This window comes from Perissodus microlepis, chromosome 13 (genome assembly GCF_051167445.1).
Source record: "Perissodus microlepis isolate ML-2025 ecotype Zambia chromosome 13, ASM5116744v1, whole genome shotgun sequence".
In the NCBI taxonomy this organism is placed as follows: domain Eukaryota; kingdom Metazoa; phylum Chordata; class Actinopteri; order Cichliformes; family Cichlidae; genus Perissodus; species Perissodus microlepis.
This window is the reverse complement of record NC_140473.1, coordinates 4,771,881-4,785,767: the sequence shown is the minus strand read 5'-3', so window position 1 is coordinate 4,785,767 and position 13,887 is coordinate 4,771,881. Positions and strand designations below refer to the sequence as shown.

At 42.7% G+C, this 13,887-nt stretch overlaps 1 protein-coding gene across 1 annotated transcript in view; it reads left to right on the top strand.

Moving 5' to 3' along the window:
* Positions 1–2,414: 2,414 nt before the first annotated feature.
* sertad2b (SERTA domain containing 2b) overlaps positions 2,415–13,887 on the top strand; it is a 44,491-nt gene continuing 33,018 nt past the window's right edge. Inside the window, exon 1 of the mRNA XM_084949416.1 lies at positions 2,415–2,625. The gene's annotated coding sequence lies outside the window, so the exon portion shown is untranslated. The remainder of the gene's footprint in view (positions 2,626–13,887) is intronic.

Here is a 13,887-nt window from a genome sequence, read left to right as displayed (position 1 = left end):
TTTCAGAGGGCTTTTTTTTAATGTCACACACATACACACACTGACAACGTGAAAACAATAACAGCTACACTGTTGTGGTTGGTGATTACTTATACTGGTCTGGGGCAATAAAAACAAAAAGAAATTTATAATGCAGTTCCTTCACATTTCCAGTAGATGTCACAGAAATCCAGAGTTATTTTCCACACATCTCACACTTTAGAAGTTCAATGCTAATACTGTCCAATTGTGTGTGTGTGTGTTTTCATTCAGACAAATCTAAAAATGAAGCGCTGACTTGAATTTGAGAGTTCAAAATGATCGTGTATTACTTGAACTGCATCATACTGCTATTTCTGTTTCTTGGCAGTTTTATAGGAAGTGAAATAGGTGAAGTCAGAAACTCGTTGGAGTACCAGTTACTGAGTGGCAAAGCTTTTTTTTTTTTTTAACCATTTTTCAGCTTACTAACACTCATATAACTATGGTTGCTGGTCAGAGCACAGTTTAGATCCGTCCATTTTCTTCTACTTATCCTTACTAGGGTCGTGGGGGTGCTGGAGCCTGTCCCAGCTACCATAGGACTAGGCAGGGTACACCCTGGTCAGGTCAGCAGTCTATCGAAGGGCTAAAACAGAGAGACAGATAACCATTTGCACTCATGGGTAATTTAGAACCACTAGTTAACCTAAGCAGCCTAACCTAACACAAGCAACCAGCCAGATGGTGGAATCAAACTGAGGACCTTCTTGCTTGGTCGGCCACTCATACTTGTCCTCAGAGCCTTACTAAGCAGTGCTGAGAGCGCTAACACAGGGGCGTTAATGATGAAGAAGTCCTTGTAGAAAAATATATTAGTGGAGCTTCAGAAGATCCTTGACAGCTCCCAAACTGCTGCAGACCAGCAAAAACATTTGGCACACAACCAAAGTGCACCATGCAGAACAACTCCCAGGACTAAATGCTTCTCCCTAAGACCTCTGCAGGGTTACAACAAAGACTGTCAGGTAAAAGTCCCCGATTGTTATGCAGAAGAAGCCCAGAAACAGGCAAGCATCAGAAGAACTGAGCCACTACAAACTCTATGACATCAGACAGAAATATCAGGTAGATACAAAAGAGATGGACATGGGAAGAAAAAGAGAATTACAACAATCTTATGGGGTAAAACTCCAGTTTTGGAAGATTAACCTCTCAGTGATGCTGCCAGCACACAGTAGGATATTACCTCCCAGCCAAAGCCAGCTGCATGAGGCCCCGTAAGGGATCCAGCAGGGTGGAGTGCAACCAGGCATGTCCACGGATATCTTTCAACACTCTAGGAGAAGCAGCTCAGTAACGACAGCAAAAATGAAGTCCATTCTCCAAAGTAGCTCCTGCGTGAAAGAGCTATTTCATATAAGAAATAGAGGTGACAGTAGTTTTATACCTCGACCATCAGATGGCCGTAATATCTCTTCCTACCTATGACACACAAAGTATCATCTCAAGTCTGCAGGACACCTGCACCTATCCCCAACCTGTAGCCAGGCAGAATGAAGACTGACCACGACCCGTCAACTGTGAAAGCGCCATTTAAATGCTCAAACCCAACTATATTCTGAGGGTTTGGTTCTTAGCTTACAGTCTTCTCTACACACTGACACTTTTCTTTTAGAGGGTTTCCACCAAGAGCTGCATAAATGGACAGGAGCTACCTGCTCAGGTCAGAATTTAGGAATAAAAAAATGAAAAAGTTGCTCCACAGGGCACGTTAAGCATTAAGCATTAAGTTTCATCTGGACCAACAAGATCTGTTTCCCCCCCCCAAAACTGGGAGGATACATGTCATCCATAGATTTCACAGATTATGGCCAATGCAAGTCAGTCTTTGGTCTGAATTCACTGACTCAGAAATCATCCTTCATGTTTCTTTATATTTATGTGAATGTGTCCCCTGCGTTCCCACCCACCTGCCTTCAATGGTCAATGGGAACGATTTCCGTGGACGGAGCGGGAGCTTGGGGTGAGGGTGTGTGTGTGTACGGGGCTGGCGTCCCTTTAAACTGCACACTGAGTTACTGTTGAGGGCTGCGTGACTCCTCGCCGCCGTACCCGCTTCCGCACAGGCGCGATTGGCCGCCACCGCTGTGTGGGCGGGACACGAAACAGTGACTCAGCTCTGAGTCACTGCACGACGTGTCTGTCACAGAGCGAAGTGTGACGCGTTCACGGACTTCAGGAACAAACGACTGATAAAGAGACTCAAAGTCAGACTGAAACATGGCGAATTTTACAAAGCACATCTCCGTGTTATGAACCACATATATAATATGTTTAATAGGCTTTCGTAGGCAACTGAACCTCCACACTGAGTGATTTCTTTTCATTCAGGAGCAGAATTCAAAGAATATTATTTGTCCCATGACACTTGAATGCAGCACGAGGCTGGCTGATATTACAAGACTTCGCATTGGCGGCGGTCTGCCTGACATTGGAGACGTTGGACTGAGCCCGTACGTAGTCCACCAGATTTTAGGTAGAACAGAAATTAGACATCCCAGCATTGGCCGTGTGACCTTTCTCCCATCACAGAAGCTTCAGAGTCCATTTTTTCAAATCCATTTTTCTACTTCAGCACCGTGCTGGACGGATCTGCCATACAGGGTGAGTGTCTGAAACTGCATCATGAACTCTTGTACAAAGAGTCTGGGGCTCCTCTTGGTTGTGATCGTAAGTGATGTATTTTTGTGTTTATGTTTCCATCTCTATGAGTCTTCTTATCTTTAACACCTTAAACATATCCACAAGTAGCTTTCAGCATTGTAAGAAAAAAAATAATAACCCATCATAAACTGGTTCAAAGAAGGAGCAAGTACGTTGCCTGTGTACATCAGCAGAGGCTGTCAGAAGTGGAAAAGCGCAGCGTGGAATTCCCGTTACGCACGATCATAACGCGCGTAGACAGTTCAGCGTCAAACTTCACTGGAAAAATAGCGATTTATTGGAGCGAACATGCTGCTGAAAGATAATGCATAACAGGTCAAGCGCGCAGATGTGTTTTACGTGTGAAATGACGATGCTCTTGAAATCGGCCTATGTTTGACAAATGAAACATCGCTCATTGTAATTTTTGCGTGTTTAAAAAGTTTAATTAAAAGGCTTCACTTCGTCACTTCAAGTTCTTAATCATGAAGGGAGCTCAGGAACTTTTTTTTTGGGGGGGGTGGGGGGGGGGTATAGTTTTAAAGGGCTTTCAGGGAGATCTGATTCTTCTGGAGTTGGATGAACTCACCGCGGTGTTCTCAGTTGACGCTCACACAGAATCAGCGCTCATTTGCTGTTCTGCTACTGCCTTCATTATATAACCGAGTTGTCTTTAAGCTCTCACACACCAGCACTGACTGACTGACAGGCAGATCGCGCTGCGCTGCTGCGCTGCTCCAGTGCGGCACAGTATTCCCTCGTGCCTGGACTTCATACACACATGTACTTATAATTTATGTGCCGTCGATGTCAAACCGAAGGAAGAAACACGTGTTTAGGATCGTGTTTATTGGGTATTTTAAATCATCATTGCTCACTAGGAGCATAGACCTTCATATCTGAGTGCAGCCCGGGCTGACCGGCCTGAATGAACACTCCTGCCGTCAAATGGCCAATGCGGGGCTGGTTGGTGGAATTTTGGCAAAGGGATTACACAAGCATCCAGGCCTCTAACTCAGCAGCTAATCCAGATTAAGGTGCTGTGGTTCTTCAGTGTTCCCAGCCTGGGTCTCAGACACTGTGGCCCGTCTGGCAGGCAAAATCAGCAAACCGTCCAGCATGAGCTGTCGCTTTCCCTACTTTCAAGACTCTGCTGTACTTTCAGTCCCCTGCAGTACACTAAAAAGCAGAAATTCCTGATCTAGTATAATCATGAACCTGACCGTCACAGTAAAGATAACACCATGTTGCTAAAAGCTACCTTGATGATCAAATCTGGACTCGCTTTGGGCCAAAAACGTTTCAGTAGCCACACTGAACAGATGCAAAGCCCTTCCAGAAGCAAGTCTCACCACTGAGCGGCTACCTTGAAAGTCCTCTGGACACTTATCTGTTCAGGTGTTTTAAGTCATTATGGAAATGAACTTTGCCTCTTTATATCCAGCAAGCCACTCAGGGATGGGGTCAGGGTTCCCTTTAAGCCACATGCTACATAAAAAATGACATGCATTTCTACTGGGGTAAAATTCCATTTAAAGAGGAAGGTGTGGACCTACCTCTAACCCTAAACAGGTCAGCGGTCTGTGGATGTTAAGAAACTAAAAGATGTTCCTGCTGTCCAAGCAGGCAAAAAATTCTTTCTTGGGGTTGTATGATATCCAAACACGAATTCTACCCCTTGCAACACAGCATGGGTAACTAATGACCTGGTATATGTTAACAGGTTAGATCAGAAAAGGATATAATCACTAGTCAGATCTGGTCAACTGTAATTCTTCCATACACTTCAAACTTAGGATTCTTTGACTGTCCTCATGTCAAGAGTAGAAGAGTAGACAGGAAGAGGCAGAGACCTGGGAAAACGAGCAGCAAAGGGCCACAGGTCGGAGTCAGACTCAGGCTGCTACGTTTAGCCTTGCAGCATCACCTGCTCACCCTGTGAGCTAAACTGGCTCCCAGCTGCAGAAATCTTGACCTACAAATGTGTCATAATCTCCAGTTGTGAAAGTTGCATTCTTGGCCTCATAGAAGTGAACATAAGAAGTCTGCAAACCTCAGGGTACAAATCTGTGTAAGACAGAGGACAGGTATTGTACTTGTTTCTGAGGCTCAAACCGCTAAGTACTGGTTAGTGGTTCTGTTTTTCCTGACCTTCTAATGCATTTGGCATTCAGTATGGAGAATGTGACAGAGACTGAGAGAGAGAGAGTGAGAGAGAGAGAGTGAGAGAGGGAGGGAGAGCTCTGTGAACTATAAATAGACAGTGGGAGAGTGGTTGTGATGATAGCATCACCACACAATAATCCCTCAGCAAGACTGGCATTACTCCACTGCACTGTGCTGGCTCTAACAGGGAGCAGGTATCCCCTCTACTTTCCCCCTATACAGTAAGCAGGGTTATCCTGTGAACCCTTGACCTTATGCCAAAAGTCTGTGTGCATAAATGCTGTATTAAGCTTGGTAATATGGAACGTGTTTCACTCAGCCTGAACCGGTTGGAGGGTGGATGGAGCTCACTGGTCAGTCAGACAGCAGGCAGGGGGGCAGATCATGTTCCTGCAAGGTTGTGGGCATAAACTTCCATTTGTTCAATGCCATCCTGGACTCCTGCTCATATCAGCTACGTCTCAGCAAGAAAATATTGGCTATGATCAGTTTCAGCACCCACAGATCATTTCCTTGTCTTGGAAAGCTAACTATAAGCTCTAACTGCAAAAATTACAAATGAAATGGATCAATGAAGGCACTCACAGAGTGCTTTTCATTGCAGTGTTACCATAGAACTTAAAGTTTGCTTATTTTGATCTGCCTCACTGTTGCTATATAGTTGCAAAGTGGTGGCTGCTATTTTGGGCAATCCTGATCCAGCAGTAAAGTCCCATTCATTTCTCCCACAGAAAATGTAAGGTGACTCATAGCTGGAGCGCCTCTACAGCTTGGATTACCATCAAAATCATCAGATTCAATCCTCAAACCATTAACAATGGTGTTAATGGTTATATATATTTTTTTAATTAAAAAAAGTCAACGGTGTAAGGTTGTGCAAATAAAACTTCCTGGTAAGAAAGTTAACTTAAATCCTTATTTACATTTCCACAAGAACAACTGGGTTCTTCAGATTCTGTCAGGAAATTAAGTCTGTGTATCAAAATCAGTTTTGAATTTTTTTTTAATCTCATGCGATAAAATTAAGCAGCTGCGATTGGCTCCCTCTCCACAGCACTGGCTCCTAGAGGTCATGGGTATTGTAGTATTTAGACCACAGGTGTCGAACTCCAGGCCTCGCGTGACGGTGACCTGGAGGTTTTAGATGTGTCCTTGATCCAACACAGCTGATTTAAATAGCTAAATCACCTCCTCAACATGTCTTGTTCTCAGAGGCCTGGTAATGAACTAATCATTTGATTCAGGTGTGTTGACCCAGGGTGATATCTAAAACCTGCAGGACACCGGCCCTCGAGGCCTGGAGTTCGACACCCCTGATTTAGACTGATGTACTTTTGCACAAAAGGCATAAAAACCATTAATCTGACAAACTCTGCAGATAGCAAATATCTCTGCTACACATAGTTCTCTGTAAATGCTTTGTCACAGTCATTATAGTATTAACCGAGCATGTTTTTCAATAGTGGGGGAAGCTGCAGCTCAGTCCTTTAGTGTCCCTGTAATGTCTCTGTTTGAGGTGTAGCTATGCAGCAACATAAACATTTGGACACTATTAGAAGCCTAATCTTTATGCAAACAGATATTAGCTATATTTAAAAGGCAAATCAGTGGCTGCTGTTTTTTTTTAAGGAAGTCATAATGTGGTCATGACACTGATGAAAATGCCCATCCGTGCTTTTTCTGTGATTTACTAATTTAAAGGTCTCAATCTTAAGAAAAAATCTCAAGCTGTTCCATAATATTTCTAGTGTTAAGCTTATTGACCTTCAGCAGATGTAGTGAAGATCATCTTAAAGGGCCAGTTCACGCTTTAGGACCTTCAACATCCTTTATATACACACAGATATAAACATACTCGACACAGATTGTCAAGCTGTAATGAAAACGTCTCTCTTTTGTTGCTGTGTTTCATGGTGGCAGCGCTTGTGTGTGATGTAAGTGTTTGACTGCTGTCCATAAACTGCACTTACAGGTTTGCAGGTGCAAACAGGAGACACACACACACTCACACACAGACACACACTTGCATTTTGCTGCCTTACCATTCATTCCATCGCCACAGTCAGCAGTCGTGTGTGTGTGTTTGTGTAGCAGCTCTGCATTTTTGTTTTTAGTGCTTTTACTTTGAACAGAGCGCTCACCATCGCCCCGCCCCTTCAGGCACTGACCTCCTTTTCATTATTCAAACAAACAGCAACTTTTTCTTGTTTCATTCCTTCTTTCTTTCTCACATGTTGACGCGGATACAACTTTATTTTTAATGTTTTTAAACCAACAGATCAACTGTGCAACATTACAGGGAGAAAGAGTGGCAATCGTAGGAGATTTTACTTTAGATATTTGATACTTTGATGTGTTTAAGAGGCTTTTATTGGCATGGATGTGCTTTTCAAGTTTGTAGTGTGGGAATGTGTAAAGCTGCGATAAAGGCTTCATTGTGTGAATGCTGCATGCCTTTTTTTCTTATCTTTTGAGATCTTGTAAAGTCAGGAAATGTTCAGGAAAGAAAACCGGACAAGAATTTCAGTGGTGGAATAATTTCATATTTGCCAAACAGAGCAGGGGCAACATGGTGGTGCAATAAGGCCCTGGGTTTGAATCCACCATCCATCCACCATCCACCAACAGGACAGCCGCAGATGTTCCCTGAACCTCAAAACACCCCACATTCCTGTGTTTTTAACTCCTGCCAATGTCACAGGCACCAGGGAACGTCCTGTGCTAGACGCCACAGAACGTGCCCACTGGTCTTTTGTCCATGCGCCGATGGGTCAGAGCTGTTTTAGCAGCATGGGAGGAGAATTTTAAAAATCAGGGGGTGGTTTAACGTTGGGGCTTGTCTGTGTGCAAGAGTTAGCGTTGAAATGTCGTGAGACAAAATACTGTAACTCGAGGCGGTATTTTAACTCCCAGAACAGACCTCGTGGTAAAAGCGCGTTGTGTTACAGCATTACACCAGCGTCAGTGTTGTTTTCTGCTACGCTTACAGCATGTTTACGACGTGCATCGCAATGCACTTAGGATCTAATAACTGAGGGAGCATTGTGCTGGATTCAGAGATCCTCAGGAAACAAGACGCAACAAGCAGAGATCGCAGACACATACTGTACACGCACACACACACGACTGAGGGGATCAGATGTCAGAGAAGAGCATTTGCAGAGCAGGCCTCTTAACAGGAGCAACAAACAACTGCATTCAGAGACAGACAGACAGATGTAAAGAGCAGATTTCCAGTGTCCATTGAGAAAATAAGAAGCTCCTAACTGAGCCGCTTGCACAGATGTTGACTCGTTGGGAGGTTATCATGTTGCATCCCCTAGCACACTGACTCATTGCTCCACTACCTGTATACTACGCTGAGTTACATCATGTACTCAGTTGGAATACCCCCTCCCACACACACTCTTCCTCCTACTCTGTAAGACAGCGAGAATGCTGCTCGATGCTAACGTAATGCGGTCGACTCTGACACACTCGGTTCATCATGCTGCATGAATACCAGCATGTTTTTCAGAACTAGTTTACTTTTCTACAATTTTTTTGGTGCGATGATAGTCTGAAATGAAAAGATTATGATCAGAAAATGTTGTACAGTAAACACCTTAGTCAAGTGTCCTATAAATATATTCTTTTTAAAGGGGACCTATTGTGCTGTTTGTGGCCGCTCATGTTAGATATGCCTAAGGTTTCAGATAATGAGGTTAGTGTAAGTGCAGGTAATCCCTGTTAGCCAGAAGCTCATACTTGAGATTGCTCTAAATGTTGTATTTCAGACAGCTTTTTTAAACTTATGGTCTGTGTGATGTCACAGAAAAGGGATATTCCTAATATGGTGATCTCTGGCACACAGTTCCGCCCATTTCCTGTTCAAATCTTTTGCTGGGCAGAATAAAGGGAGCTTAAAGGGAGGAGGAGCTAAAAACTGATTATTTTAGCTGGGGGATGAACTGAAGGACATTCTCCTCGATATTGTAAATTATTATTTTTCAGAGCTGCTCTAGTAGAGTGCAAAAATAACCTAATATCCGAACAGGTCCAGTTTTTGAGCACACATTGTTTCCTGAATGCACGACTCACTCCGCGACTCTTACTGGATTAGAAGGTTATGGTCTAGGGCAGCAGTCCCCAACCCCTGGGCCACGGACCGGTACCAGTCCATGAGTCGTTTGGTACCGGGCAGCAAGAATTGAGGCTGGGGTGTGAAATTCATAGTCTTCAGGGGTTTTTTTTAAATCAGTTTTTAGCATCATTTTTTAATCGGTTTTATAATTAACTCGGTTTCTCTGGGTCTTTTCCCGTGTGTTATGAATAAATCTTCTTTTTTTGGTACTTGTACTGGTTTTAATTTGTTGCATTTATCCGTGACACCTTAAAGGCTGGTCAATGAAAATATTGTCGGACATAAACCAGTCCATGGTGCAAAAAAGGTTGGGGACCGCTGGTCTAGGATTAAGATCTCCAGTTCCATTTCCAGTTACGTCATAATAGATTTCAAGACTCTCCTACAGCAACAGCAGCGAACCTTTGAGGTTCTCAGATAGAAGTAATTTATTAACCAAGAACTCGGGACAAGTAATAAATTATTAGTATTCTGTCTCCCAAGTGTGTTTCTTATGGACAACAAAGCCAACATTTTGGACAGCATCTGGTCTCTGTAGTCATTGTTGTTAACATAAAGCAGGTCTCCACCTGCTTCCGGTTCTGCTTAGAGCAGTGCTGTTGCTCACAGTGGATCTCAAGAACAGAACCAAAGCCATAAAGTTGCAGGCTATGATGCTGGAGTTGAAGTTGATTCATCTGCAGTACGAGAGACTCGCTGTAGCTGAAAGTTATTGAGGACTGCAATGGCCAGTGAGCTAATAGCAAGAAAAACACGATAGGAATGACTGGAGTCAGCTGTTTAACGAAGACTAACTGTTCAAAGTCAGAGCGAGAGAGATCAGCCACATTGAATAGGTGTAAGTTATGTCCAAAGGCTCTGCCTGAGGGTTGTAGCACCAAGTTGTTAGCAGCAGATTTGGACTTTGTAGGCTGTGGAGTGAGACTGAGTGTGTTGGGCTCTGTGTCAGCTGCGTTATTCTCGTGGGGAAACTGCAGAGACCATAGAGGGGAGTCATGAGGGGAGTGGGGTTGGGGGCGCTTCTTCTGCAGCAGTGAGTGTGTGATACGTGTCGATGATGACAGCAATGATCAGAGAAATCAGCTTAATAAGAAGTTCCATGTGCCCACGTTGGACTTTCTGACCATGATCATGCGATGGTGGCTGTTAGGGTTGAGCACACAGAAGTACTGCATTGTTGACATTTACGTATACACTAGGAAATGAGAAGAAGAGGAAGAAAACATGATGGGCTTGAATCAAATTAATCAAAGATGGTCCAGTGAAGGACGATGCATTATAGCAACAAGAAGGTCTCAGAGGGCGGACACCTCCACCAAGGCAGCTCACTCTCTGGGTATTTACTTTTAAAGAAAGACTGCTGTATTTTCTTTTTAAAAGTGCTTTAAGAAATTTGCAGGTATAAGACTTTTTGTCAGTTTTTGGCCAATGAATCAGTGAGCTGACCTTTAAGGAACTTGATGTATGTAAGCTGAATTTTATTGACTCCAGGTAAGAGTATTTTAAAACGATAATCAGCGCCATGATAAATAATTATATGAACCTTAATTCAAATGTATATACATATCTTCTTCACATATCTTCTTCCACCAAAATGTAAAACCTACACAGTTGTGTGATATCAAAACACACATTTTAAGATTTTGAATCCTATCTTCAAACAAGTTAAATTACAATTTATATTATTTGTGTTTTTGTGAGAGTCTGGCAGATGAATATGTCTGTTGAGCAGGACTGTGTTCATTGTTCAGTCGTACTTTAAACATTTCGTTAGTCATTCAGTCTCTATCTGCAAAGGTGTGTGCTGAGATGTTATCTGTTCACTCAAAGTGTTTGCTGAGACATTAAAAGCGCGTTGCCTCCTGAAACATAAGATATTACAAGGGTATGCTAAGTATATACACTCTCTTTAAAAGTGTGTACAAACTCTGTATTGTTAACTGTCTGTAGCCTCCTCTCACTAGCCTACAGGACGATCAGTAACACAGGATTGCAGAAAGCTTTGAGCTGGAACTGGACAACAAATCAGCATGGCAAATGAGTCGAATCAGTTAGGGAGCATTAACATGCCAGCCCTGATACTGGGATATTTGGCTTCCAGTCACTGTATGATTATGGCCTAATGATTATATACTTTGTTATACAGTGCTGTGTCAGCTTGGCTGCCATTCAGGAGGCTGATATCTGTGTCAGTGGTGCAGAGTAGCATTTGGAGAGATTACTGTTTGGGCCTTTGATTGAATGATGATGTGTGTAACACCATAATTTAAAACTTGTGTGGAAGCCAGTAGCGTATCCTTTGGGTAGCAAACTCACGCAGCTGGTCAGGCGAACGCTTTAAACAAGTGGAAAGCAGGAAAGCGGTCTTATTCTGCAGCATGTCTCACATTGTTTAGTGGATTAAGGTCCTTACCTGCTAGTTGGTCACTTAATGCTTTTCTCATATCTGTTTTTGTTACTGGTATTATTTTTTTATCCTTTCACATTTTTTGGCACCAGCTGGTAGTTGTTCCTGGAGAAACAAAGCTGGTTGTCGCTAAGTTACTGACAAACTGAAGAAAACTTCAAAACTTGATGATTCAATTCAATTCAATTCAATTTTATTTATATAGCGCCAAATCACAACAAAAGTCGCCTCAAGGCGCTTCATAGATACAGAGAAAAACCCAACAATCATATGACCCCCTATGAGCAAGCACTTTGGCGACAGTGGGAAGGAAAAACTCCCTTTTAACAGGAAGAAACCTCCGGCAGAACCAGGCTCAGGGAGGGGCGGCCATCTGCTGCGACCGGTTGGGGTGAGAGAAGGAAGACAGGATAAAAGACATGCTGTGGAAGAGAGACAGAGGTTAATAACAGATATGATTCAATGCAGAGAGGTCTATTAATACATAGTGAGTGAGAAAGGTGACTGGAAAGGAAAAACTCAATGCATCATGGGAATCCCCCGGCAGCCTACGTCTATTACAGCATAACTAAGGGAGGATTCAGGGTCACCTGGTCCAGCCCTAACTATATGCTTTAGCAAAAAGGAAAGTTTTAAGCCTAATCTTAAAAGTAGAGATAGTTTCTGTCTCCCGAATCCAAACTGGAAGCTGGTTCCACAGAAGAGGGGCCTGAAAACTGAAGGCTCTGCCTCCCATTCTACTTTTAAATACTCTAGGAACAACAAGTAGGCCTGCAGAGCGAGAGCGAAGTGCTCTAATAGGGTGATATGGTACTACAAGGTCATTAAGATAAGATGGGGCCTGATTATTTAAGACCTTGTATGTGAGGAGCAAGATTTTGAATTCAATTCTGGACTTAACAGGAAGCCAATGAAGGGAAGCCAAAACAGGAGAAATATGCTCTCTCCTTCTAGTCCCTGTCAGTACTCTTGCTGCAGCATTTTGGATTAGCTGAAGGCTTTTCAGTGAGTTTTTTGGATATCCTGATAATAATGAATTACAGTAGTCCAGCCTGGAAGTAATAAATGCATGAACTAGTTTTTCAGCGTCACTCTGAGACAGGATATTTCTAATTTTAGAGATGTTGCGCAAATGGAAGAAAGCAGTCTTACATATTTGTTTAATATGTGCGTTGAAGGACATGTCCTGGTCAAAAATGACTCCAAGGTTCCTCACAGCGTTACTGGAGGCCAAGGTAATGCCATCCAGAGTATGAATCTGGTTAGATACCATATTTCTAAGATTTTCAGGGCCGAGTACAATAACCTCAGTTTTATCTGAATTAAGAAGCAGAAAGTTAGCGGCCATCCAGGTCTTTATGTCTTTAAGACATTCCTGCAGTTTAACTAATTGGTGTGTGTTATCTGGCTTCATGGACAGATAGAGCTGGGTGTCATCTGCATAGCAGTGAAAATGTATGCTATGTCTTCTAATGATGCTGCCTAAGGAAAGCATGTATAATGCAAACAGAATTGGTCCTAGCACTGAACCCTGTGGAACTCCATAATTAACCTCAGTGTGTGAAGAGGACTCTCCATTTACATGCACAAATTGGAGTCTATTAGATAGATATGATACAAACCACTGCAGTGCAGTACCTGTAATACCTACAGCATGTTCTAATCGCTCTAATAGGATATTATGGTCAACAGTATCGAACGCTGCACTGAGGTCTAGCAGGACAAGCATAGAGATGAGTCCACTGTCAGAGGCCATAAGAAGATCATTTGTAACCTTCACTAAAGCTGTTTCTGTGCTGTGATGAGCTCTGAAACCTGACTGAAACTCTTCAAATAAACCATTCCTCTGCAGATGATCTGTTAGCTGTTTGACAACTACTCATTCAAGGATTTTTGATATGAAAGGAAGGTTGGAGATTGGCCTATAATTATCTAAGACTGCTGGGTCTAGAGATGGCTTTTTGAGTAAAGGTTTAACCACAGCCAGCTTGAAGGCCTGTGGTACATAGCCGACCATTAGAGATAGGTTGATCATATTTAAGATCGAAGAATTAATCAATGGCAGGACTTCTTTGAGCAGTTTTGTAGGAATGGGGTCTAAAAGACACGTTGATAGTTTGGAGGAAGTAATTATTGAAGTTAACTCAGAAAGATCAATTGGAGAAAAAGAGTCTAACTTAACATCAATGGTACTAAGAGTAGCTGTAGATAATATTACATCTGTGGGATGATTACTGGTAATTTTTTCTCTAATGATAAAAATTTTATTTGTGAAGAAGTTCATGAAGTCATTACTAGTTAACGTTAAAGGGATGGTTGGCTCAACAGAGCTCTGACTCTTTGTCAGCCTGGCTACAGTGCTGAAGAGAAACCTGGGGTTGTTCTTATTTTCTTCAATCAGTGATGAATAGTAAGATGTTCTGGCTTTGCGGAGGGCTTTCTTATAAAGCAGCAAACTATTTCTCCAGGCTAAATGATGATCCTCTAAATTTGTGACACGCCATTTCCTCTCCAGATTACGAGTCAT